The sequence below is a fragment of the Falco punctatus genome (genome assembly GCF_963210335.1).
Source record: "Falco punctatus genome assembly, chromosome: 4".
Taxonomy (NCBI): Eukaryota; Metazoa; Chordata; class Aves; order Falconiformes; family Falconidae; genus Falco; species Falco punctatus.
Genome location: NC_137583.1, coordinates 22,956,853 through 22,984,027, shown reverse-complemented (window position 1 = coordinate 22,984,027; position 27,175 = coordinate 22,956,853). Strand labels below are relative to the sequence as shown.

Below are 27,175 nucleotides of genomic sequence, written 5' to 3'. Positions count from 1 at the left end.
AAGGTACCAGAGCAAGATACGTTCACGCACACAAGACCAAGGCAAGCCTTGCTGCCTTACCAGGTACAGCGTTCACACCATGTCTGGTTCCAGGTCTGCAGAGATGTAGGTGGGGTGACGCTTTCCTCAAGTCAGGGTGACACTCTTTCTTACAGAGAATTGCTGATGGAGAGAGAACTGGGAAAGATTTCCACCTCAGGAAACCTTTCTTGGAAGATAATCACCTACGAAGAGCCCACCAGCAGAGACCCAAACAGAAGCTGAACTGCTTCGTTTCCAAACGCCTCCCAGCAGGCTTGGCCCTCCCCTCCTGCCTTCACCCTCTGTGACTGCTGCACAAGCTGACGTATTCCCAGAGCCAATTAAGGCAGACCATTGATCTTCTATAAATTGTAAAAGCAAGATTAAAATAGCTTTTTTTTTTCCCTGAACATGCCTTTTGTAACTGATTTTGCAATACTGTTTTCTCATGTCATGTAGGCATATGGTAAGTATTCTAGCTTTGCAGCAGAAGCTATGACCACAGAACAGTCATAAAAGATCCTTCTGGGTAGAAATATTTTTTGTTTGGGTTTTGGGTTGGACTTTTTTTAAAAACCATAAGGCCTTGAGCACTACAAAGATACAGAGAGTGTTATGAGTAGAACTAATTAAAAAATAACATAGAAGACTCCAAAAAGGTATTTTTTCTCCCTCCATAAAAAACCATACTACAGTCAAACTAAAAAAAAAACAGGGAGATGTGTTGCCTTGCAGAAGCTTCCCACAGAGCGTGAACCACCTATGCTCTTGCCTCTGCAGGCTGGGTTCTTGCAGCGCTGATGGACCTTGACCTGCCTGTGGGGCTGCATGCTTGGAGACACAGCTTAGCCAAGGCAGCAGGCACACAGACTAGAATGAGACACTGAGATAAACAGATTTAAAATCCCATTAAGCTGTGAGTCAGTATAGATGAATCAATCTATTTAAACAAATATTTCTGGCTGGAAAGAAAAAGGGTGATGGTATCTGAGGTTGGGGGAGGAGGGGGATATCCACCCCTGGATGTCTGCTTACACGGAAGCTGAAGTTTCACCCAATACTGTTAGTTACCAAGCAAATTTCTAGTGGAAGCCAGAATAGCAGCAACTTTTTCCTAAGTCTAAATAGAAGCTAGGCACATTTGGAATACCATTTGTTTGCAAACTGGCCATCATGATGTAGCCAGTGGAAGCAGAGCAGTGCCCAGAAGAAGCCCCCCAGTGCCTGCTGGCCCCCTTTTCCCCCCAGCAGCAGGCTGCCCTGGGCAGCTCGTCCCTGCCCCATGCCTCAGACCCAGCTTTGCACAGCCCAGTAATGCACTGCCAGAAATGTATCCCACAGGTAAAATAAAAAAGCCTTTTTTTGTCTGAGACAGCAGAAGGTTTTGCTAATCACAACTCAGCTGGAGATTATGCTTTGTACATCTTATAGCAAGGACAGTTGGCCTGTTTTTTATATGTTTGGTAATAATTTCCCTGAAAGCAATCCATTAAGAAGAAAAAAAACCCCAAACCCAAACATCAACAACTATGCACAGAACAAAATAAGAAAGCAGGGTTAGCTCAAGAAAATCAAACAGTACTACTGTGATGCACCCTGCTGGGAGGAAAGAAGAAATCCTGGCAAGTGGTGAGAAATGCAGGAAGGACCATGGCAGATGATGCCAGTATACAACAGGAGCAAGTCTGCGATCTGAGCAACACGCAACATCTGATGAGCCCTCCTGTGGATGGAGCAAATTTGTTTCACTCTTTCAACTTGAAGTGACAAATTCATAAAGCACTCAAAAAAATTCCTGTAAGCGTGTACATACCTTAAACAATACACAGTAAAATGCAGAATCTGATCAAACATATCATTAATGATGAAAAACAGGAGAGAGATGCAAATGTACAAAGTAGCTTCATACCTGGTGCGTAGATCTCAATGCCAGCGCTAATATAGCAAGGTTTATCTTGGTGTTGGTTTCCAGTCTTGCCAGGATGAAAGAAAATGCAGATAAAATAAAAAATAACACATGTTTTAGAGTCAGAGTCTCAAGAACAAAAGGTTAATCAATATTTTCAGAGAATGTAAAAGAAAACCTAAGCTTAGTGTAGAGGAAAAATCTGAGTTACCCTCTGATTCATAGAAAAGAAAACCACGCACACATATTGATTGCAAGCATCAGGCGGCATGTTGCTGTTTTCAATTTACAACCACACGTTAGTCTTCACAGGGTTTGAACACGGGGTGGGGTGGGGGACAAATAAAATTATAACAGTCAAATAGAACAAAGGAGCAACCTGCAAAGAACAAAGAAGAAGCGAACCTTCAAACCCATAGAGCAATCCCCAACAGTGAGGGAGGGACACTCGAAGTTGCATCTAAAAGGCAGCCTGGCATTAATGCTCTAAAACAGCAGCTCTCACGGTGTGGAGAGGGGCAGGGTAGGAGCAGGAGCAGAGCCAGGAGAGGCTGGAGGAGCTCGGGATGGAGTGCATGCAACTAGAGCCCGATGCCATGGGATGCAGCAAGGGAAAGGCTTCTCAGATACTTCTCTGAAAGAACATGGAGTGTCCAAGAAGTTTCAGCAATGAATCAGGAGAAAGGATATAGGAAACTGTTTCACACACTAAAGAAGCTTTTGGCTAAATTTGGTTAAATTAAGGAGTGTATAAAGACCGTTTGGTTAGAACATGTGTTAATTATACCACTCAGTGTTCAGCTCACACTCGTCTCCATCAGAAAAGAGAGTTCTTCTGTTGACTAGAACTGCAGCATTGATATTCTCATGGCATAAAGAGGTCTTAAACTATGCTGATCATCTGATAACTGTTTTAATCGGTGCAATTTTAAGACATGATATTTCTATGAGAAGATAAATATGAACATTTTCTAGATCTTTGCCACTGAGAGCAAGGTGCTGTAATACACCATGAACTGAGGGCTCAAAGCCAAATGTTCTGATGACCACACACTGCACATACAGCAGGCTGTTCACAAAAGAGTTTACCATGACATGCCCAGCATTCAGAGAATATTCAGGTTATATTCAGATTATCATTATGTGAACTAGCTGATTAAGCTGGCAGCCTGCAAGTCTACCTGCCACATGTATGGTCCTCCACATAATTTTTCCTTAGTTACTGGGTTTTCTGCAGGTTCAAAAATTTAAAAAAAAAAAAAAAAGTCTGCTTTCTGAACTGAAAACATAGTGTTCATCTTGCCCACCTAAAGGGGGGGGGGGGTGGGGGGTGTGTCTGAATTTCCATGCCTGTCAGCAAAGCATCACCTCTTCCTTCAAGCAGTCTCCTGCAAAAGACAGCTACTCCGTAGGAAAGGCAGGAGCTGCTTAGTGCCTGCGCTCAGGCGTATGTTGGGACTCAGGATAGACGAGGGACTGTTAATCACAAGCTCTGTATCAATGGCTTCAAGTTGTCAAGTGCTGACATTCCAGGGGACTTGGGGTATCTTATTCACGAGAGCCTTGAAAAAGCCTTGCCATCACTGGTTTCCCAGAGAAACAGGTAAAACTCCGGCAGGTGGTTCCGTGGGATTCTGAGGATCCCACAGCTTTCTAGGTTTTTAAAAGCAACTGCAACTTTCCAGCAGTAGACCAAATCACACCTCCCATGAAATAACACTAGCCAGAAGTCATTAGCATCAAAGTAAGTATTTTGTGCTCACCTGCAGCAAAGTAACCTCTAGATGACTTTGCCCTGGAAGGCTGCACTCCAGCTAGTCGTGCTGACAGCGAGGGAACGCAGGACGCTGCAAACATACTGACACTGCTGGTATGGAACTGGATGATGAGCGTGACTGAAGCAATGGAACAGCCATTAATAAATAATAGTGATGATAATAGGGGAATAATAAGTTATTAACAACAAGAAATAAAGAAGATTTCCATGGTCTAAGGTGCTACCCAATATTAGAAGCCATTCCAGCCATCTTCTCACTAACAGTTTGTCCCAGTTGCTCCCTGAAATAATTTGAAGGACATATTTTGATTTTGAAAAGACCGTGCTGTATATTACGGCTACCACAAATTTTAGTTATATCTCCAGAAGAAATTAGCAGGTTTAAAACAAAAAAGAAACAACCACTTAATCGTCACATCAAGAACTTCATTCAATACAGGTCACTGCTTGAGGGATTCACTACTGCGCATCTCCATGTCATAACACCCAGTCCTTCCACGGAATGAACAGTTTTGAAGGGACAACTGAATAAATCATAAATGAACGAGTTGTAACATATGAATAAATGCAAGAAATATCTAGGAACTCCACAAATAATAATGAACTATATTTCTTTAATATCTTGGTTAGTGATCATTATAGCTAATAGTAATTTTGCCAGATTTCAGAGCCTCCAACCAGTCCACAAAAAAAATATTTTTTTACCTGAAATATCCATGATAGTTGCATCAGATTTGTGCTGTTTTCACATACTATAAACAGCAAGTCCTTTGGTGAGTGGACACGCTTATTGCTATTTAATAAATACAATTCATATTTGTCATTATTTTTCTTCTAATTACTACATCAGAGACTGTTTTCGCTAAATATATTGCTTGATGAAAAGTTATATGCAATACTTAATCAGACCTAAATAAATTCAAGTTAGCACTGGCATCTACATGAGATATAAGTGTTCCTTTATTATATTTCCAGTTAGTTTTAGCTCTATTTATGTCTGTGTAGTAAATACTAGTAAAATTATGCACTATTTAAAATTCCAAATTATAGCTGTGCATAGAGTATGAGAATATTTGTTTGCAACAGCTGGTGGGAATGAGTGAAATTCTTTTGAGGATAATGTCTGCTTTGCTCTTATTTCCAAGCATAACAATTCTGCAACCCCCAATACTAAGGCGTATGACACTCCAGAGGAAGAGAAAACAAAATACTATAAAATCTCAAAGTATCCAGACTCCCATACAGTAACCTTTTCTCCCAACAATGCATCAAGTTGCCATAAAACCCGTCTCTGGAGTTATTTCAAACTAGAAATAAGCTTTAGGAAGCCTTTTTAAGCAAGTATTTCCCAAAGTAACCCTCTATTGGCACTAGAAAAGATTGAAAGAACTCATATGGCTCTACCACTCTGTAACCCAAAATGTGTGGCTATTAAGAGGACATAATAAATCACAAAGGTCTGTCACAACTAGAGACAAAGTAATGAGGTGGAAAGCAAGGATTAAATAAAGTTTAATTAAAAAATATGAAAAAGTGATAAATACAAATAAATACTTATTCTGTAATTCCACCATATTTCTGTGACATGAAATATCCCAAAATGTCCAAGTTACTTCCAGTATTATATGTTTTTCAGCTCAGAAAGAATTTCAGAGACACCACTTTAAATTAGAAACTCTTCCTGGGGATACCAGCCAGCATTACTTAGCAAATAAAAAAGGAAGTGACACATCATCACTCATCTTGCTTAGAAATGCCAAGAAAAGCCTCTAGAGAAATTATATTTATAGTAATCTAGAAAGCACATGAAACAAACAGCGGACGGGGTCCCTGGGAAGAAAGCAGCCAAGAAGGCGCATGCTCATCCTAAGGTGAAGGTACCTGCTGGGAGAAATCAGGCGACCTTCACTCACAGGAGTTGTCGCAGGTCAGCATCACTTCGATGGGTGCTTCCAGGGCTTGTCCTCAGCATCCTTCACTTGCCTCTTGCCTAAGGCTGTGTTTATATGGAAAGTAGAAAGATACAAATCTTAAATCAGGAACTAGACGTAGATCTTAATTGTCCATAATTTCCCAATCTGCATTAGCAAGTGAAAACACAAATACATTAAAATTTGAATGCAAATTATTATTTTAGGCAACATGTGTTCAAGCACTGCCATGAGTCCCATATACTAATTTCACACCAGTAAACCAGCACCTCTTCATTTAGATAATATAAATAAATTAGAATCTGTGTGTGTGTGTGTGTGTGTGTAAGTCTCAAGACACCCAGCACCATCTTATTTTTTTACAGGTCCATTATGTTGGAAAAGCAATTGGAATTGTCAGGGCTTATTCCCTGCATATGGTCATGGCAGTTTTCCAATAGCAAGGCGTAAGAGTGGTACTGAGAAACACTGTCTTTTGGGGAGTGTTTTACTGGAATGTATGGTTTGCGTTTAAAGCTCAATAGAGCTCAGGCAATTTCACCTTACTGCCCATCCAGATGAGGAAGATATCACAAACAGATGAACTTCAAGACAAAATGAGACTTTCTCCGACATTCACTGGAGATTGCCATACTTCAGGTGTGGGTGATGGGGATATTTCCTGTTTGTAAGGAGCTATTCCAAATGATCACCAATACATTCAGTAGAAAAATGTCTTCAATTTTCACATACAGGATGTACCAAGTCATTTTGCCAACTCATATTCTTCTTTGTGAAGCATTTCATTTATCTTGCAGTTGGCAGAAGGCACAAGAGCCATGTCTGCTGCCAACACCAGTGTTGACCCCTTTGTTTTCAGACACAGTTGAGATTTTTCTTCTCAGGAAAGACATGGACACGATAGCTGATTGCACAGCCTCACCATGCATCCCCGCTGTGTCTGTTCAGTGTTGCTATCTCAAGCACAAAAGAGAGAGCGAAACCAATCTGCCAAGCAGACAGCGATCAGCGGGGCCGCAGAGCAGCCACCACCCCGTGGCCCAGCGACCCCGTGGCATTGCACTCGCCAGCTTCAGCACTGCTGTAAGACTTTCCTTCAGCAAAGCAATTAAAGCTTCCAGAAAGTGAGTAATGTTGGTTTAAGGGTTGGTTAGTCAGCCTGAGTATATATTTAGTGTAATTCAGGATTTCTCTGTTCCTGACAGATTAGATAACGTGGTCAGTGAATTTGAAAAGAATAAATGCAAAACTCATTTGCATCAGTGCTTTCAATTTGCTCAAAATATTTTCTCATTTAATTATTAGCCCACGGTAAACTAGTTATCAATTAATTGCTAGAAAATAGAAGTGAGTGTGTGTTATTGCTTAGATCTCTAATTGGCTATACTGTTGCTTTCTTGTTAGATGATAATTAAAGTTTTTAAACAGGCAAACATTAGTTAACTTTAAATGGTTTAACAAGATACACTAAGGTATAAACACATATATGTTACACATTATTTTGATGCCAGATTATGGGAAACTCAAAGCAAAGATGACAGATTTTTTTTTCACTAATATATGCCACTATTTATATGTTTCTACTTAAATGAGCAAGGTCTTTTTCTTAATTTCCTTTGTTTGTCAAGTATCTATTCAATATTGCAAATAACACATATAACTTGAGACAAAACTGACTGCAAAGTCTTTTCTGAAACTAGCAATTCTAGTCTGTAGCTCAGCCAAGGTCTCATTCTGGGGAAAACAAGCCCTGATTATCAAGGGTTATAACCCGGGGACTCTGCCTGCTAATGCAACACAGCCTTGTCTTCCTCTTCTGCAATTCTGACTCATCTCCAAGAAATAAAGCTCCATGTCCCAGCCACAGTCTTTACTCACACTCAGCTATTCTAGGCTCTGCATTCCAGGTGAGTAGCCAAAGAGGTTTTTTCCATCAGTGTTTTCACGTATATTTTTTGATTCTTCTTCAACATCTCCTTGAAATACCACAAGGACACATGGCTGAGCAGTGCCTCCCTACCTGACTGACCTGCGCAGGCATTTGTTTTCCAGCTAAAAGTCGTTATTACCTGTATACCCTTCTCAGTAACATACCCTTGTATTTCTCAACTGCCCTGATACTGTTTCCCTTCTCATCAGCCTTCTTTCTTTAAAACACAGGAGAACTTGCTCATTGGATCACCAAGCAATCTCATTGCCATGAAGATAAGTAGTGATTTATGCACAAGTTTAGCATTTCACCATATTCATCCCAGCAACTTTTTGGAGGGAAGGACCTCATTTATGGCTTCCACACACTTTCTAAACCCAAGGAGGAATAGAAAAACAGTCCCAAAAGGAAAGATATCAAACTAGAAACTAATGTTAAAACAAGTTTATGGAATTCATCCAAAATTAAAGCTATAGGCAAGAGAACAGCTGTAGCAACCCCAAATGTTATTTTTAGTATGGCATTTCAAGCCTCAGATTGAGTTCAGTTACTGGAACTAGAAATGTGATAGATTAAAGCTCAGCTTCTCCCTTAGGCATTGCACTCCATTAAAAAGGTATAGTGAAAGGAGGGGGTGGGGAAAAAAAAATCTCAGAAGGGCAACATAATCATCTCAGAGGAGTTTTCTACAAAAGAGGAAAGGTGTTTGTATAAAAAACATGAGATGCAAATGTTAAGCAGTTTGTAGCAATCACCAGTACAAACACTGTAACTTTTTCTAACGCTTCTAATTTGGAAGTAATAAATAATTTCATTATAAATCCAGTTCTCAATGAAAATATATCAAGCATTCATTTCGCAGTTCCAGTACATCTTTAATTTTCATATTTAATTAGACATTGGGTAAGGCAGGCAAACACACCAATTTATTTAGATCCAGTGGATCAAACAGGGAATTGAAAACTTGACAAAGAGGGATGCAGGAATAATTCAAGCCTTCATCTCTATGCTATAGTTTTTCAGCAAGTGTTTTAAAAACTTAATTCAAAAATCCACAAATGTGTGCCCTAGTTCCAGGTGTCCTAAGCAGTGCTCCCACAACTCTCATCATCATTAAGGGAGGACATTTAGCAAGGTCCAAGTGGTAGTTAGCAGCAGTAAAACCCAGTCAAAGCTGCTGGGTACTTCTGAAAATGAGACATTAATTTAGAGTCGTAAGGATGGGATTTCTGAAGACATTTCAGTCATTAGAAGTGTAAAAGTCCCATTGATTTTCAGTGGAACATTGATTTTCAGTGTCTCCCTGGACAGCTGAAAATCCCATTCCAAATGTCAATTAAAGAAACCAAAAAGTTAGAACTTTTGGCTGAGATTTGATCACCACTGAATTACACCTGAATATGGGCCCTTTAGCTCCTGAACTAATTTAAATATATTCTTTGAAATAGAAATATATGCCAGTAGATTTATTAATCTGCCTGCAAGAGACTAAACAGATGCTTCCGATCATGCAGCTGCTGCTCCAGATTCCTGTTCTCCACGTCTGAGCAGCATGAGCCCAGAGACAGAGCAAACACCAAAGGAAGCAGGGAGCGAAGGCTGGAATTCAAAACAGATCCCGCTGCCAGAGAGCTGCATCCCGTGGATGCAGCATCTTCCCCAGCCACAGAGCAGGGATGGCAGGCAGGAGCTGTAAGGTGGATTGAGCCCAGCCTGGGCTCTGTGTGTTCATAAACAGCATCCAGACACTTAATAAAGCAAACATTGCCTACTTGCAGTCAATTATTATCATTACTGAGTATAGTCTTTATTATTTTTGGCTCTCATGAGATGCCACCCTGCAGCACTGCATCCAGCTCTGGGCCCCCCAGCGTAAGGAGGACATGGACCTGTTGTAGCAATCCCAGAGAAAGGCCACAATGATAATCTGAGGGCTGGAGCACCTCTCCTGTGAGGACAGGCTGGGAAGGCTGGGGTGGTTCAGCCTGGAGAAGAGAAGGCTCCAGGGACACCTTATAGCAGCCTGCCAGCACTGGAACAGGGCTTGAGAAAGATGGGGACAGGCTTTTTAGTAGTGTCTGTAGCACTACAACAAGGGTTAATGGTTTTAAACTGAGAGAGGGCAGATTAAGGTTAGATATTACGAAGAAATTCTTTACTGTGAGGGTGGTGAGACACTGGCCCAGGCTGCCCAGAGCAGCTGTGGGTGCCCCATCCCTGGCAGTGCTCAGGCCAGGCTGGACGGGGCTGGGAGCCACCTGGGATGGTGGAAGGTGTCTCTGCCCATGGCAGGTTGGAACTAGATGGTCCTTAAGATCCCTTCCAACCCAAACCATTCCAGGATTTTAAACCAGCAGAAATGCAAAATTCCTTCTTTACCCAATATCGTTCTCCAGACTGACCAGCTGTGCCATTAGCAGAGCACTGATGCCCAGTTTCCCTGCCAGACAACGAGCTTTTTCCAGGTTCATTTGAAAAGTCAGCCCTCAAGGCTAAATTTTCCAAGAGTTCAGACATGCAAGTAGATTATTTTGCAAGAGCAACTTCTCATAAGGCAGCTGGATTTTTATGTTCATGCATACACTCAGTTTGTAGCTAATGTTAAGGTAATTCAATTAATTTAGAACTCCTTTCATTAAGCTGATACATGGTACCAAATTAAAACTTAAACTATCTGCATGTCTAAGATGGAAGAAGCTACAGAGAATGAAAAGACATGGAGAAGCATTTAGTTAGTGTCCTAAAGTGGTAGCAGTTTTTTCAGTTTTAACCGATTTCCCAATTTCAATCCATTTCCATAGCAGCTAGGCACTTAGCTTGCCATCTACCCATCTGCTTGTCCCTCTACTCGCACAAGGACCTTTGAACACCTGGTTCAGAAGAAATAGTTTGATCAAACCATGGCAGGCTATGAGCAGAATGACTCTTGAATAAAAATAAAATGTGCAGAATCACAGCCTCCTAGTGAGACTGTGCACTTAAACTGAATATGATATGGCAGCGTAAGCAGGGTTTTGAAGAAATCTCGGGTGGGGGGAAGAGGGAAGCAGAAAGACATCGCATCTCCAAAACAGCTAGTCAGGGCACTTATGTCTTCCACCTTACCAAGAGGCAGCAGGGATGGAGCTGCTGCAGGCTGAGCTCCAGGATGGACCAAATGGCCTCGTCTGGCACTGCTGCTTCCCCAACTCCGTATTTAAAAGCATAACTACATCAGAACTGCTCTGTGTCTGAGCTGCTGTAGGGAGAAAGAGATTGATGAGAAAACTGCCTGATAAAATAAGAGGAGGGAAAAAAAGAAAAAAAAAAGTAAAGAAAAAGCTGCCATCTAGGGATATTAGACTGAGTTTGAGAAAAGATTGTATCTGATCAAAAGCTTGTAACACCAAGGCCTGCACTGGAAATTTAATAAGTTGGAGGGTTCTCTGACTGTTTGGCACGCACACTTGCATACCTTTCACCAGAACAGATGAATTGATGGTCTGAATAAATATCTTCCAAGAGATAAAGGGAAATCTCTTGGTATACAGGTTAATTGGAAACAAAGCTTTGCTGATGCTATTTAACAGTAAACAACTAGCACATGAAAAACTTCACTTCATTGTACAGCTTAAGTGGAATAAAGGACCTTTTAAAGGCTCTTTTCATGTACACTTTCTCAATATCAGATAGTGATCAAAATACCTCTGAGGACTTGTCCTGTGGAAGGCCACGGTGGCCACACCGGTATTTAAATGCAAGGGGTCACCCAGCTCTTGTGTTCACCCTCCAGGTGACGCTCATTGATCACCTCCATCCAACTACACAGAGGTGAAGACCTGGAAGAACTCTCTGGAGATGTTTCAGAGGAGGACAGTTCTAAGGCAGGAGAATTATCACAAGAATAAAACAAGTGGGTTTATCTGCCACAGCTGGGAATCAAGCCCTTGTCACTACAACTGGTACCCATGGGGCTGGAGTCCAGATGAACAAGAATTCCTCAGAGTTCAGCTGGTTAAAAGGCAATTCAAGGACAATATTTGTTTCATGTTACATATTTTAGAAGGCTAAAGCATAAAAATAAGGTGTTTTTAATGAAAAAAAAATAAGCTCCCCAGTGCATTTTGAGACAAGTACCAAATCTTCCCTAACATCCCCCCTGGACATGATTGCCAAAGGCACCAGTAAGAGCCAGTTGTGAAACTGACAATGGATGGTTTTTTGTATTGTCACGTTACCATAAAAACTTCCCAGGAAATAAGCTCTTGACAGCAAAAATTATTCATTTTTTCCTTAAAGTGGAATGAAAAAGAGAAACTCTACATGTCTACCATGCAGCTGTTTATATATAAACACAATACAAATAGGCCTGATCCCACCTTAAAAGCTTGCAGGAGCACCTTCTAGGAAAACAGCGCTTCACGTGCAAGTGCTATGGGTCACTATTCTGTTACTGAGGCTGAGGAAAATTGTTTGAATGTCAAAAATTGTTTAAATTTCACTTGAAGTTATCATTTTTAAATTATCTGGAACATTTTTTAAAACATCTTGGCTGACTTAAGTTTAGAAAAGGCAACAAAGAAACACTTGTAGTTCCTGCAATGGGTTCCTGCAGAAAGGCTCAAACTGAGGGAATGACCCTCTCCGCTGCAAACATGCTGTATATGAAAACAAAAATTGCCATATGCCTTGACCTGGTAGCCCAATGTTCTGCTGAGGGTACTGGTCTCCAGGACATCATCCAGGAAAGCAGTCTCCTCTGGGCACACAAGCCCTCTCATTTAACTGCAACTGGACAGATCTAACTGCCGAGCAGTTGTCGATTAGTAAGTTATTTGCATCTCAAGTCACGCACCATGGGTTCATTATGCTATAAACTTCACAACGATAGAACGAAAATATACTTCCTGTCCTAAAAAGCATCAAATAAGAAACCCCAGATGACAGCTGGGAGAGGAAAGCATCAGAAAATATTAGGTCATATTGCACAGCACCTCTGGGAGGGGTCCAGCATACACCACCTGAACCAGTCTCGGGCTGACTGGGTATACACGCTTGAATATTGATTTATATACATGACATGGGAAGATTATATATACCTTCTAAAAACCAGGAACCCATATGACAGTGCTTATTCCAGCAAAATATATTTTAAGCAAATTAAATTTTACTGAGATGCTGATTGTTAGCAGAAGAATGCTTTCATCCTGCATCTCCTCTTACAAGAAAAGATAAATTGAGTTGGCCTGTTTTTCTCTCTCAACTTCCAATTCTTCTAAGTGTGCTGATTTCAGAAGAAATGTTGCTGATATGTGCCAGTGTGAGAGCCCAAGTACACATGTTGACACGTAAAATACGTGTCTGATTCCTGGGTATATTCTGTAGTGCATTCACAGCCCCACAGCGATTGTACTATAATTGTCTTCATTCCCTACATATATTTTAGTAATGGGAATATAATTGTTAGTGGTTACAAGACAAATAATCTCATTACAGCTAACCCTGTTAGCACGCTCTAGCTTCAGCCTATATGTACGTATTCTATTTCACCTCTCATCGAAATACATAAACATTTCTGTTCTTCTGTATCCAGACAAGCCTAATTCCTGCCTCTCTGACAGCTATCATGGCTCACCAGGAAGACACAATGGCCTGAATTGCTTTTAATACATTTAATTTACCACTTTTGAAACACAGCCAGAAAGTGAGACGTTCAATGACACACTGCCATTATCCCATTGTATTTCTGACGCTCAAGGCATAAGATGCAAGAGAAGAAGGTACCTGATGGTCCATCACTGTCCAGAGACAAGGGATGGTACCCGCAGCAGAGGCTGACTCTGAGCCAAGCCTGCAGATAGGATTGCGCTCCTGCACCCAGAGCCGAAAGCCGGTGTTGGCCATCACCACCCAGCTTTCCTGCGGACTTTCCTGTCTGACACCGCTAGCCATCATCTCTAGAAGCCTTTGCGGCTGGAGCCATCAGGCACATGCCAGGTAAAGGTTACAAATGCTGATAGGCTAAGCCAATGCTTCCCTAACTCTATGTAAGAACATCAACAGAAACTCAATACACAGTAGTGCCATAATCATAGACATACACACACACAAACACATAAATATCTGACTTGAGATAGAGGCGTCACCATCCAAACGGGCGAGCGCAGCACTGAAGCCAAAGAGAAACTCAGGACACCTAAGCCTACAACTTTAGAATTGTAAAATTAAGTTTAAATGTTAATACCAAGGCAAAAGAAGTGCTGCCCTGTAGAGGGACGTTCTCAAACTCCTGTGAAATTAGAGATGTTCTAATACTCAGGAATATGAGACAAGGTTTTAACTTCAGTCATGAGACGACATTAAGTCCTCAAACCTCAGTACAGCTTTGAAACACCCAAACGACCTTGCCAATAAGTCAATCTGGTCCATTATTTAGTTTACACTCAAAATACTCACAGGTAAATGATAACAACCAGAAAGCAGCTGCTGAGTTTACCTGATCTACCCCTTAGGTATCAACATTCAGATGAAAATATTTGATCATATTTTGTGGGGAACGGGGACTGTGCAGCAAGCCCCCACTCCATCTCCTTACCTCTAGAGGTGAGGAGCCCACACCCAGGAGGAACACACAGGTTCAGATTGAAGAAATTAATTACTCCAGCCCAAGTTGCATACATAAAGTATAAATACAAGCGTGCTGTCTGTCGTGGGTGCAAAGGCAGCAGTACGGGCAGCTGCCTGCTGAGAAACAGCCTAGAGGGGACAGCGTGGAGCCTACAGCACTCTCTGGACTGGCTATCACGTGAGGGTAATTGCACATGAACCACAAGCTCCAAAGTCTAGAAGGGCTGTGGTTTGTTGCAACAAAAATGTGCCTACATGCAAGAAGCCTGCTGTATCTTCCTGACCCTTTGATACATGCAATTGCTTTTAGCATTAATATACTGGCACTTTTAAAAAGGAACAATTTTATTAATTTGATAAATTGGAAAGGCTTTTGGAAGAAGCTGTTAAGGTTCAATGAATAAATCCATTTTTAATGCAAAGATCATTCATGTGATAGCCCAGAATGATTCATTCCACTGTCTATCATTTCAATCCCACTGCCCCACTTGAATCTTCAACTTTTTTATTTAAAAAAAAATAAATTGACAAAAGAATGCTTCAGGAAATGTTTGTGGAAAAGTGCCGGTGCACATTTAAATACTGTTAACAGCTCAGTGACTAACCAATCATCATACCTCCTCCACAGAGAATTCATAGACTGAAATAATTTGGTTTAAGTTATTATACTTCACTGTTATAAATAATAAACATTTGAAAATATTGCCTGAAGTGAAGATAAGCCATAAACAAAATAGCATTTTTGTTATTTTAGCAATTCGTTAAAATGAATTCATTTTAAACAAAATTTAAAATTCTTCTAAAATTAAACATTGTCCATAACATGTTGACCTAAGAAAATTATTTTTCCATTGAAGTTAACAAAACTGAGAAAATACTAGAATCAAAACTGTTTCCGACTCACATGACTTAACTCGCCACCGTCCTGAACAGGTGAACAGTGTACCTGTGCTGGGTATCATTGTTCATATGATTGGACACCACTGCACTGTCAAAAGCCACCCCACTGATAGAAATTTAAAAATAATTACATATCTATTTTGGTATTCAGATTAAATGTGTGTGCTGTAATAGGATTCACCTTATAACTGTACATATGATCTTTTTATGTAACGTGTTCTGGCTGAAAGAATTATTGTTATGATATTTCTAATCAAGAAGCTCATTTTCATGTGCATTTTTGTACATCGTGAACAGATTTAACCTTAGGTGATCAGATTTAATTCATTAGCTACATTATGCATTGATATCACAGAAAAACCTTCTCATCAGGCCAGCTGCTCTCTTGCAGCACCCCTAAAGGTACTTTGAAAACAGATTTTCATGTTGAATATAAATCAATCATTCTGATTTGACCAAAGATGCACAAAATAGAGTATTTAGAACTTTACCTCTGCCGTCAGGCCAGGCAGCAGTGAGGGCTGCGAGGGGATGAGCCCTGTGTTTCTACATCTAATACAAGCTGGAGCAGCTACTTCTCTGCTTTCCCTGGGTTGTTCCGTCTTGTCCTCGAAAGAACAAATGTCTTTATAAAAAGGTGCCATGAGACTTTCCGCACAGGCACATCCCGAAGGAACCAGGCTGAAGCGACTTGCTCAGAGTCAGGAGGAACCTACGGCACAGGCAGTGCCAGGGCCAGTGTCTCCAGGGCCAGAGCACCTCACCTTTTCCTCTGCTCACTCCCCAATGCAAGGGCCACAGAGCATCAAGGAGCTCCAAGCTACAAGTATTTGCAGTGAGCATGTAGACAGGCTATTAGCCAGAATGCCTGCCCTCCTCTTCCTCCTGTGGAGGAACAGCTCACCACACCATCTGTGCGATCCGTCACTTCATTTCACTTAAATATTTTAGATGGAAAAAACACCAAACTTTCAGAAGTGTATCCTCAGTACAAAACATATTTCATAAGCTTCAGAAGATTAACTTTCCTACAAGTTATTTCAATGCATATTGCTACAATCAAAAGGCAATTTTGTTTTATGACAGTTATGATATTTCTAAGTCAAGACCAAAAATAATTTGGTATGGTATATCACTTTAATTTCCTCTTATTCATAAATCAGATTGTTGTGTTTTGCAATACTACTTCCAAAATGTTTTCTACCCTAACCCTTCCAGAAGGGTCTTGTCCATGGTCCTGCCAGCATCAGGTTGCATAAAATGATCTGGTAGGAATTCTTTACCACGTTGTGTTCAAAGGTATATATTTTTAAGAATGTTAGGCACTTCGGTCTATATTTTCCACCACTGTACTAGGAATGCTCTTTGATTATTTTTTTTTTAATATATCTTATCAGTAGCAAGGTTATTAAATAGCACATAGGAATTAAAATCCCCTAGATAAACCTCATGAGAAAAGGTGTGCCCTAAATTCTGGGGCAGACGAGTCTGGGCGGGGCTTTCAGCACAAAGGGCTCAGAACAAGAGGAGGCACCGAGTCAGAACAGACAAAAGATTCTGACAAACTAAGGACAGGACTGAAGCAAGCAGCCACTGTACTGCCGAGCTGCACTATCGCTATATACTGGATGCCTTAAAGTCCCTACAACTACTTTTACACCCCCGCAGAAGTCCATTCGTCACTACAGCACAGCCAATAAAACATTTCTCATCTGCTCTTGCTGCAGCTTGCAAGTGAGGACTGAGGCAAAGAGAGAACTACAGCATTTCAGAAAAAGAAGAAAAAAATCCCAGTTTCTAAATCAGTTCAGAAAGCAGCACATTTCCACATTTCCAAACTACTTCTGAAAACAGATCTGGAGTCAGGTATCCAGCTGATGAGCTGCCGCAGGGCCAGGGAGCCCGGATCTGACAGGAGGGCTTCTAGGAATCAGGTCCAGGCAGCGCTGGAAGTCCCAGGCTTTGGGACACCAAGGGCTGGAGATGGGGCTCCACGCCAGCCTCCCGCATGCGCTGCCAATCACCCAGACAGAAATTCATCAAAGGAAACATATAGCAGTGCCTTCGTTTTGATAAGGGCAGGTCCTGCCAGATCAAATGTTTGCCCAACACTTTCAATCACTCCGGTTCTGGTTGTCTTGAACTTCAGCAGTTACGGTGCAGGCTCAGCACCTACACAGCCACACAGCACAGAGCTGAACTCTGCGGGGGGGTGGGGGGGTAGCTTCCTGCTGTCTAACGTGGCCGCTGCCATGGCCAAGCCACGGGGCAGAGCAGCCCTTGGTCTGACCCAGTACGAACGAGCCCCTCCATGATTTTAGCAAGCCACACAAGCCATTTGTCCGTTTATTAACTATCGCTACAGCCTTGCCTCATTTACCATCAGACCATTGTGGCTACCGCAAAACACCAATATTAAGTGGTAAGAGTAATTGCAGCCCCTATCTTAGGAGACACTGCCAAGTACAATCCAGCTTTATTAAGGGTACTGATCGTGATTTATTTGTGCCTGGGAGAGATTAGAGTTCCATCTCCACACAGTATTATATGTCCACTGTATATACTGATTTTTCAGAAATGATTGATTATATGTTCAGAAGTGATTTATTAAGAGATCCTTTCACACAAAAATCTTCAGAAAACATGCTTTGAATCCTTTAATAAAATACAAAGAAAATGCTTTAGCAGCTTATATCAATATTACAGCAATAAGTGTAAATCCACCCCCACCTTTTCATTGTTCAGATGAACATGAACCAGAACAAGAAATAAGGTGCTTTGTTCTGTCACTGCACAATTTGACAGGACCCATGAACTGGCTCTATTAGAGCAATGGACTCCTTTGCAATTTGTATTCATTTTACCTTACTGTACAGCAGTCATGATAACTGGCCCCGGTGCCTTTATCCAAGATCAGTGCTTCTCACACATTACTGCAGCCCATGCTGTTGAACCTTCCAAGTAGTTCAGTAAATGCACTATACTTCTCCAAAGTTAATAATTTCCACACCAGTGCAGAATGCGTTTACAAAACTAATCTGCTAAGGATGAGGAGCCATTGAATTGAATACCAGAAAGAGATTTATTCATGTAGCCAAGTTATGTATTATTGATGCTGAAGTTTCTATATCCTTGTGCAGTACTGTCAACTTCATTCTGCCTCTCACTTCACCCAAAATGCAATTATTTGGTCCTTTTTACTCTTTCAATTGATCTCAAAAACTAATCAAGTGTTAAGCAGCTTTGCATGTGTGTTCTGTGGCTTAAATGACGATATACCCTCCAAATTATATTATGTACAAGGTAATATAAATCCAGTTGACAACAATAATACTGGATTTCATATTTGCTTCTTCAGTAGACTGTTGCTGTTATTGCTATCTACATCTAGAACTAGAACTGCAATTTAAAATAAAGCTGCTGGTTCAAAGCAGTGTAAGGGGTTTAGTCTTTCTCAGTAACTCTGAAGAAAAAGACTTGATAAAAGGGTTTGAATTGGCTTCATCCAAGCATTTAAAATTATGGAAAAGATGAAGGTAGAGTAGAAAATTTTCTGTCAGTTAACTGATCACTTCACAATATGACAGAAATAGTAACACCCTGAAATAATCAGAAACTGGCTTCCCATGTCAGAACAAAAGCGCTTGTCTAGATATATCGAGAGCTGTGTCTACCTCCCTCCAAATATTTAAATCCTGTGTTTGAAATAGCATTCCTTGGGAAAGCTGGATGATTCTGCTTGTGGTTTTACTGCTGTCTTCTATTTTAGGTATAATTTTTAATATTTTTTTTTTATGTTGAATAGAACATCTGAATTATAAAGCGATCTGTCAACACTGGATCTGCCAATATCAGTTATGTATATACTCTCCTCTCTACAGACTCTGCTAGTAAGGTTTGGGGCTTTTCTGGCATGTGGGGATTGAGGAGCATCACATCAACCTGCTAATAGAGATTCACAAAAAAAGGCCCTTAGATTTACCCAGAAACAGGCTACAGTGGCAGAGCTCCGAGTCGGAGTTGCCACAGGCATGGGGGAATCCAAAACATCCCTTTGGTGAGTACATGAACAATGGAGATATGGTGCTGTTTTAAAACAGCAGAACTGGTGGAGAGAAACAAGAGCACTGGATTATTTCATACAATAATGGGAAGGCATGAACATCACTCATGCCACAAGAGCTGAGTATGGAAACTGATATCCACAACATAAACTTAAGAGGTTTTCATAAGGGTCAACTAATTATGGTCTTACTCAAGTGTTTCCCAAGTGGAATAGCATTCAGACTGCTTTGCTGGTCTGGATCTAGAAATTCCTTCAGGCTGGAAATCTATTACTTACTAAATATAAAAAATCAAGGTGATACCCTGTTGTTTACTTGTGACCTGGAACCAGAGTCTAAACTGCGTGCCAATCATGTAAACTGAGTCTAATTGAGTTAAGAGACCTTAAACTGTTAAACAGAAGATTTTAGGACTTCAGATAAGGATATCAAATTGTTATAGCAAGAAATAAAAATCCTCTTTCGTGCCAGCCAGCTTACCTACCTCTAAAGTTAGCTGAGGGAGGCATGTCTTTGCCTGATTCACTGTCTGGATAACTCCTCCCTAAGGCACAAGAGAGATACTCAGCATCGACACTTCCAATAAATACATGAAGTCCAGTGGGTTTTAAATAAGTTATAAAATATCTGAAGCAATGTTAGTTTTCTTCCTTTTGAATATAGTTCCTCGGTCCTTTTGTTCCAAATGCCCCACTATTATCTCATGATAATTTTCTCCAATGATTACTGCATGAACACATTTCTACCACCTCTTGAAGAAATTACAGCAAAACTAGTACCCTCCTTTTTGTGCTTGTTCAATAGCATATATATACGAAAGAACTTCTCCCATTTCATCTCAGGAAAGATAACAACTGCTAGAATAATTCCTTCTTTCAACAATAACTTCTTATCAGAGCCTATTCAAGCAGCAATTGCCTAGAAACAGCTGAACTCCAGCATTAAGTACTTGCTACTTCAGACTGTCTAGGACTGGGTCCTTTGGTCACCTAAAAAAAAAAAAAAAAATCTTGGGTTTTTTTGTTGTTTGTTTGTGGGGTTTTTGTTTGTTTTTGGTTTTGTGGGGGTTTTTTTGTTTGCCACCCTTTGATTATATCCTTTTTAAAAATAAAGCCTGCAAAATATTGTGAAGACAGGCAGCATGATGAAAAGCCAGCAGGCTTTATAGACTGTAAAGATGAGTTGTATGAAGACAATTTCCACTGACTTCCAGAGATCAGGTCAAGGGAACAAGCTTCTTTATAAAGTCAACTCTGCAGAGGCTTTTCCCAATAGTTTAATTAGGAGGTTTTTTCCCTGAAGCAAATAACTTTTCAGTTATGCACTCCATACAGTTGATTGTTAGAATTATGACACCAATTTGGAACTGCTGTTTGCATGTATATATGAGGAAATGTGTTTTGTTTGAGTTTGTAACAGAGAAAATTAAAACGATTGAGATATTTCCAAAAATATAAAATCTTCCTATCTAGCCAACTCATTACTATGAATAACAAATTGGACAACATTCAGAAAAGTACTCAGAGAAATTAGCAGAAAAGAACTTAATGAATGCTATTAAACACAAAGTTGCCATTTCTGGCTCAGGAAGTCTCAAAGCAACGAATTGCTGGAAAAATGGGGGAATACACCAAGGAATTATCAACGTGCCATTGCACCTCCCTTACACTTTGCCATCCACTATCACCACCTGATTTCAAAAACCTTTGCTCTGACCCAGTTCTCGCAGTCTCCCATTCTCTCAGGTCCCAGTCCCAGAACTCTCCCAGCCGGCCCTCCACAGCAGACGTGTGCTGTAGGTACTGCCGCAGCCACTCACCAAAGAGCTGTGCAGCCCAACACAACCACGCCAGTCACTCCCAAACACCTAACAGCTTATGATCTCCGTTAAAAAAATGCTTGCAGATCAAACAGAACATTGATACAACGTTAAGAATGTACTGTGACTGTTCCCTCCTGTGCTGAAAAGCAATAGTGGAATATAATAGGTAAGAATAGAGTGTTTCTCATTACCTTGCAGTCCCACTAGCACAAGGAGTGAACAGTGAGTACCAAAAATACCTCTCAGACACTGCTGTGTGTCATTACCCAACTGCAACCAAAGCTGGAACGGTCATCCCCTATTTTAGAGGATTCTGTACTGACAGCCTTGCTTCTTAAAAGGATTTCACTGAAGGCAATGGGTTTGTCCTAAGGCTCTCTGCCTCTATTGTACTTGTCCACTGAATCCCTTGAGAGATTAAATAATGTGGTAACATTTTATTCTGCCATCTTCCCTGCCACTAAGAACTCTAAGGTAGTTCCCAACCTTTGAATGTGGCCCTAAAAAGAAGAAAGATCTTAAGATTTGCAAAGTGCATGAAAATTAACGTCCATCCACAGACTTTTTCATTTCTCAGCTGCAGCATGCATTGGCACGTAGTCTGATGGAGTGAACATCACCAACTGGAGACAGAGGCAATCAAAACTCCGACTGCGATTGCTAGGGTTTCACCCCCAAACACAGCCCACTGCACCCCTCTCTGCACACCCTCACGCCAAAGTGTGAGCAGTGGTGCAGAAGGCACCAAAATCTTGATATGATCATGTGACATTTAAAATCATCATGAGAAATACCACAGGTATGTCTTAGAGAGCTAGGGGGTTCATATGTAATAAATTAATTTTTCACCTCCAACTTACACATCAAATCATTATTCACATAGTGGATCACATATAGAACTTCAGATACTGAGATGCCCTTTGCAGATGCTACAGGAGTTTAAAATAATATTTTCTAACAGGAAAAATGTGTACCTTGCTATCTAGAGCCAGGGCTTGCCTGCAGCCTATGCAGACATGTTGTAGAAGTGTTCACATAAACTTAACAGCAACGAGTTCCCAGCCCATGGGGCAGATGACAGGCTCTCACACCATGCTGACAGCCTGCAAAGCCAGCACAACCAGGTCACATCCCACGGACTCATTATGGTGATTGTATAGGAGCTGGGTTTGCGTTTGGTTTTTTTGAAGTTTTATATCAGGAAATATAATACACACAGTAAAAATATAGATATCAACATGTTAGACCTCTCCAGGGAAGATGAGCAAGAGTTTGGGAAGGAGTCAGTTTTCCAGCAGTTTGTCATAAAAGCCAGAACACAATAATTGCATTCAAAACCTAAGATTAAATCTCATCCAACTACCTGCATCAATCTTACCAGGAAAACATCAATCTGTTTAATGACAAGTCACAATATGAAGAAAAAAAGAACAAAAAAAGAACAACAAAAAAAGCAGAATAATTCAGTAAGCCCTAGTGTTACATCATAACTTCCAAAGCACCGTGAGCACCCACACACCTTGCAGTTCTGCCCAGGTATTTTCAGTCAGGCACCTTGGGATAAGCCGTGCGCCACACGAATCAGCCCAAAACAAAGCACTATCCGTGCCTCACACAATAAAAGAATAACTTGTACTGTGCCAAAGAATTTAATGAGCTATGACTCCAAATCCCCGACAGGGAATAAATACTTCATTGTTTATCCACAGCACTGCCTAAGCCTCTCTCGGAACATGCTATACAAACACCATCGCTCAGGTGGAAGAGCTGCACGCGGCTGAGCCACTGACTGCGCCTCCTTCACAAAAATCACAGGCTTCCGGCCAAATGCAATTATTCAAATATTTGCCCTGCCTGAGGCCTTGTGTAAGCAAATTATCAGCTTATATATACACTTGACTTTATGCAATTAAGCTTCCTTTGAATACCTAATTTTTGTGAAAGCTAATTACCATACTTATTGCTACTTGAGATTAGAAAGGGAATATATAGACAAATTTAAGGCTGCTGTATCTCTAGAACTAAAATATCTTCCCGAGATAAATTAGCAGAACACAGTTTCTAGCTCAGACATAATCATCTGATTTTGTGCCCGCAAGTAAGTCTATTATTCAGCTTGAAGCATCTCACGGTTGGTTTTGTTATTTACACCACAACAGTGAGTCAGTCATGGACCAGGACCACGCTAAGCCATGTGCTGAGAGAACACAAAACAAAAGTGATATAAGCTTTACAGTGTGATTGTTTGTCTACACTTAAAAGATGTATTACTGGGCATTCTGTTGAATCCCCTTTTGTTTGCATACACAATCATTTTGCTGGCATAAGTTACATTAATTCAGAAGAACAGTACCAGCACCATTTTTCCACACGCTGCTGCTTGCCACCATAAATAGGCAGCTGTTTCTTAACGCCCAGCACATTATACTGTGAGAACTTTGAAGCCTAGACCAAATTTAAGTATTTTTCTGTTTGTCAGTCATTATGTCCATGACAGAACACCTAACCATTTCAGAAACATGATTTCATGCTCACAGGTTGCTTCTGAAGAACAGGCTATAACTATCCCTACTTTTCACCTAGGAAATAGACCCAAAGGGAAAGAGAGATTTTCCCCTCTGTGACAGAGGAGTAAATATAAAAAGCAGTAAACATAAATGTCAAAAGTGGCAAAGTCCAGTGCTTTAATTGCATGATCAATGGTTGCCCACAAATGCATTCATGATCTGCACCACAGTAGCAACAGCACCACAGGGGTTGACATGCCAAGTGAAATCAGACAGTATCTGATGGGAAGTGAGATGGGATATCTTATCCAAATTTACCTATTTTTTATAAAGACACCCATGATACAGTTAAAAATCATGCAAAATAGCCAAGTTAAAAAAAAATAAATCATGTCTAACTAAATTTTCTAACAGAAAAGGTCTTAAGGAAATAGAGATGGACTTTTGCTTTTCTTGATTACTCTGTTTAGTTTTTATATTGTTACAGAGCTTCTCTGCACTTAAAGAACAGCAGCTTTGATTGCAGAAGCATTTGCCCTACCTGACTAAATATGACCCTCCCTCCTTGCCAGCTGGAAGGAACACCAGCTGGGCTAAGGTGTTGCTATCACTGGCTGTAAGACACATGGGAGACCCCTAGCTTCTGCAAACAGAAGCGGGGTGTACCTGAGGAGGCACCCACAGGAAAGGTGCTACAGGGCTGACAGAGTCTGATCAGGGAGGTTTTGCTCTCGGAGGAGGAGGATTACAAATTTCCAGCAGCAGTGCTGTGAGCCACAGCTAGGATGACTTCAGGAGCAGAGACCAGCTGGAGAGGATGACCTTACAGTGAGAGGTAAATAAAAAAAGATCAGCTCAGATACTTTTCACAGGGAAGTGAGGGTGTCTGAGAGCAGAATGTCTACAGCAATTTGCAGCTCCTCAAAACTTTGAAACATGGATTCTAATAGGAATGAATATGTGAATACAAATAACAAAATGAAGCATATTTAGCTGTAAATAAGCTTTCAGTATTTGCGTTGTACTATCCAGCTAAATATTTTATTACTAAACATATAACAGATTTAATACTGCTCTTTTTTTGGCAAGGAATACACCCCAACTCACACCAGAAATGTGCTGGGGTACCCCACAGCCTGCAGTGCTGCTCAGAAGTTTCCAGGCTCACTGCAGCTCCAAGGATACATGCCCACCTGCCCATAGACAGAAATTAGTTTTGAAGTGGGACAAGCATGGTTTTCTATCTGAAATAAGCAAGCAGTATTCATCCAGTCCATCAGAAGCAACCAGAAAAGACAGTGATGATGCAAATACCAAAGCACCAGAAGTGCCTATATTCTCCCAAAAGCTGATTTCAAGAGTGTTTGCATCCTATTGGATCCTATTGGCCAGCTGTATAGAAACTTGGCTTTCAGGCAATAAGCCCTTGCAGGATAAGGACTTCATGTGTTTTCTTTTCAGATTCTGAACTGTAGGAAGGGGAGGGAAGCTGTCACCAGAAATGGAGCATGAAACATTTGAGGGGGGAAATTCCTCTCCTGTGTGCTTTGGTGCACGATTAAATTGAAAAGTATCTGTTCTGTGCTCTGCCATGTTTTCTCATGCCAATAGTTACTTAAAACGAATTAGCAGCCAGGTCCCTTTGATTTCTTCCCTAGTAACAATCCAAGGCAGGGATAATTAATGAAAACAGGGAGTCATTTTAATTATACACTTTTAACTACAAGGAAGTTATGCTTAGAGAAAATTGAGAAAAATGTACCAAGTTACACTCTCTTTGGACAAACACAGACTGAAACATTATAGACTACCTGCTCAGATACTTAGCTAGGTTTCAGAAAAAACATCCTTTTTTGTTTAAGACACAAGCTTTGTTTTTTGCAAGCTCTAGAAAGACTTCAGAGAATCCACACCCATCCCTTCTTAAGGAGCTCTGATGCAAGAAAGATCAAAGCTCAGTGCAATTCCAGGATTAAGAATCCTGTTTGTTCCCATACAGCTAGCCCAAGGCTTTGGGCTGCATTGTCTTCAATGACAATTGACAAAAAAGCATCAAGTATTATAGGGTAAGCTAAGGATATAGGGGAACTGAAGAAAAAATATTAGTCTTTAAGCAATTCAATACTAATTTCAAAATTAAATCCTAAAACAATTACCTAGCAATGGAATGTTTCTAATGAATTATCATATATGTCCATAAAGATTTTTGTGAACCTCCTAGGTGTAATTCACTTTACCAGTGTTATTTTTACAGTAACTCGTTTATATCAGTAAATGCATCTCAAACTCTGCTTACCCTTAACTCTCAACCATATGGGCAGGCAAGCCTGTTTTAGAGGAAACTGAGGCACGGGAGGGATCCAAGAGTTTTATGACCCAAAATTTGAATTGTCCATACAGACAGTAGCTTGTGGACTTTGATATTTGATACTAACTACTTTACACCGCAACACAGTGCATGTTTCTGCAGAACTGGAATTAAAACCTGCTGCTTATGAAAGAAAACCCCATAAAAGCAACAGAACAGCACAACTTTAAACATCTCAAATTGTCTCCAATGTATAGACCAGGAACTGTCTGAAGAATATCATCTCTAACAAAGTGACCGTGTGCAGTCATAAACAGAAGAGAAATGAAGTATCTAAGCAAGATTTTGTACAAATGATTCCTCCATTGTACCTCTGCAGAAACATTGCTGTTTGTAGACACCAGATTGTGTACAGAGTGAAATGAAAAGAATCGCTGAGATGCAGCCACTTGAGCTGCTGGCCACCTGCAGTACGTTAGGAGAAATCTGTGGTTACTTCCACACATCCCTTCTTCCCCCCTCACTCAGTCTCATGCTGACACCTTTGCAAAGCCTGTCCTGTTCTTTTGCAGGGATGTAACAAAGTCTGAAGATCAGGCAAAACTTCTAATAAAAGTAACACAAGCAACTAGGAGTACTCAAACAGATTTCAGCAGGGCTGTTTATGAGGGTGCTATCCTCCCACCAGAGAGGTGAAAAGGACTGTTGCTGGCAATTCTAGCATTTTTTTTGTTTGTTTGGTGGTGTGTTTTTTTTAAAAAAAAAAGACACAAGAGCAACTAACTTGGCACCATCTGACCAGGCACACAGAGAGGCACACAGTCCAAACACAAACCTCATGCTTCTTTCCTGGGTTATGTTTCAATACAAGTAAGATCACTAGTGATAAAGGCTGCTTTAGTCTATGTTTTGTTGTGGAAAAAGCTTACACAAAGGGAAATTATGCTCTGTATGATGGTGAACACCAGACACATATATAGCCCCAAACCTCCTTCTGTACAAGGAAAACAGCCCTGAACTTGGCCGCTTACTCCTTTCCAAGGTGAGAGCAGGGGGCTGGAGCCTCTATGTTCCAAGAAAAAAAACCCCAAACCTAAACCCAAACCACTACTGCCTTCATGGGCAGCTCTTGCTATAGCCCAACATAAGGATACCAAAGCTAAGATCTTGTCCCATAGCTCCAGGGGACCGGTCATCCCGACTTACATGCTTTTTAATTGGTTTTCTAAATGTCAGTTTGGTCCAGGATGAGAAATTCAGCATCTCAGCAGCTGTCTGTGTCATGTTTATCATAAAAGTGCTTGCAGCACTCAAACAGGGCAAGATTTAACATTGGCACAAAGAACCCAGTGAAGGGACACGGCTGAAATTCCTGAATAGATTCCCCTCTCATACCACATCAA

The 27,175-nt window shown here is 40.8% G+C and overlaps 1 long non-coding RNA gene across 1 annotated transcript in view; it reads right to left on the bottom strand.

Moving 5' to 3' along the window:
* LOC308062796 overlaps positions 1-25,384 on the bottom strand; it is a 58,340-nt gene extending 32,956 nt beyond the window's left edge. Inside the window, exon 1 of the long non-coding RNA XR_013927705.1 lies at positions 61-25,384. This is a non-coding gene — a long non-coding RNA (uncharacterized lncRNA). The remainder of the gene's footprint in view (positions 1-60) is intronic.
* Between the last annotated feature and the right edge of the window lie 1,791 nt (positions 25,385-27,175).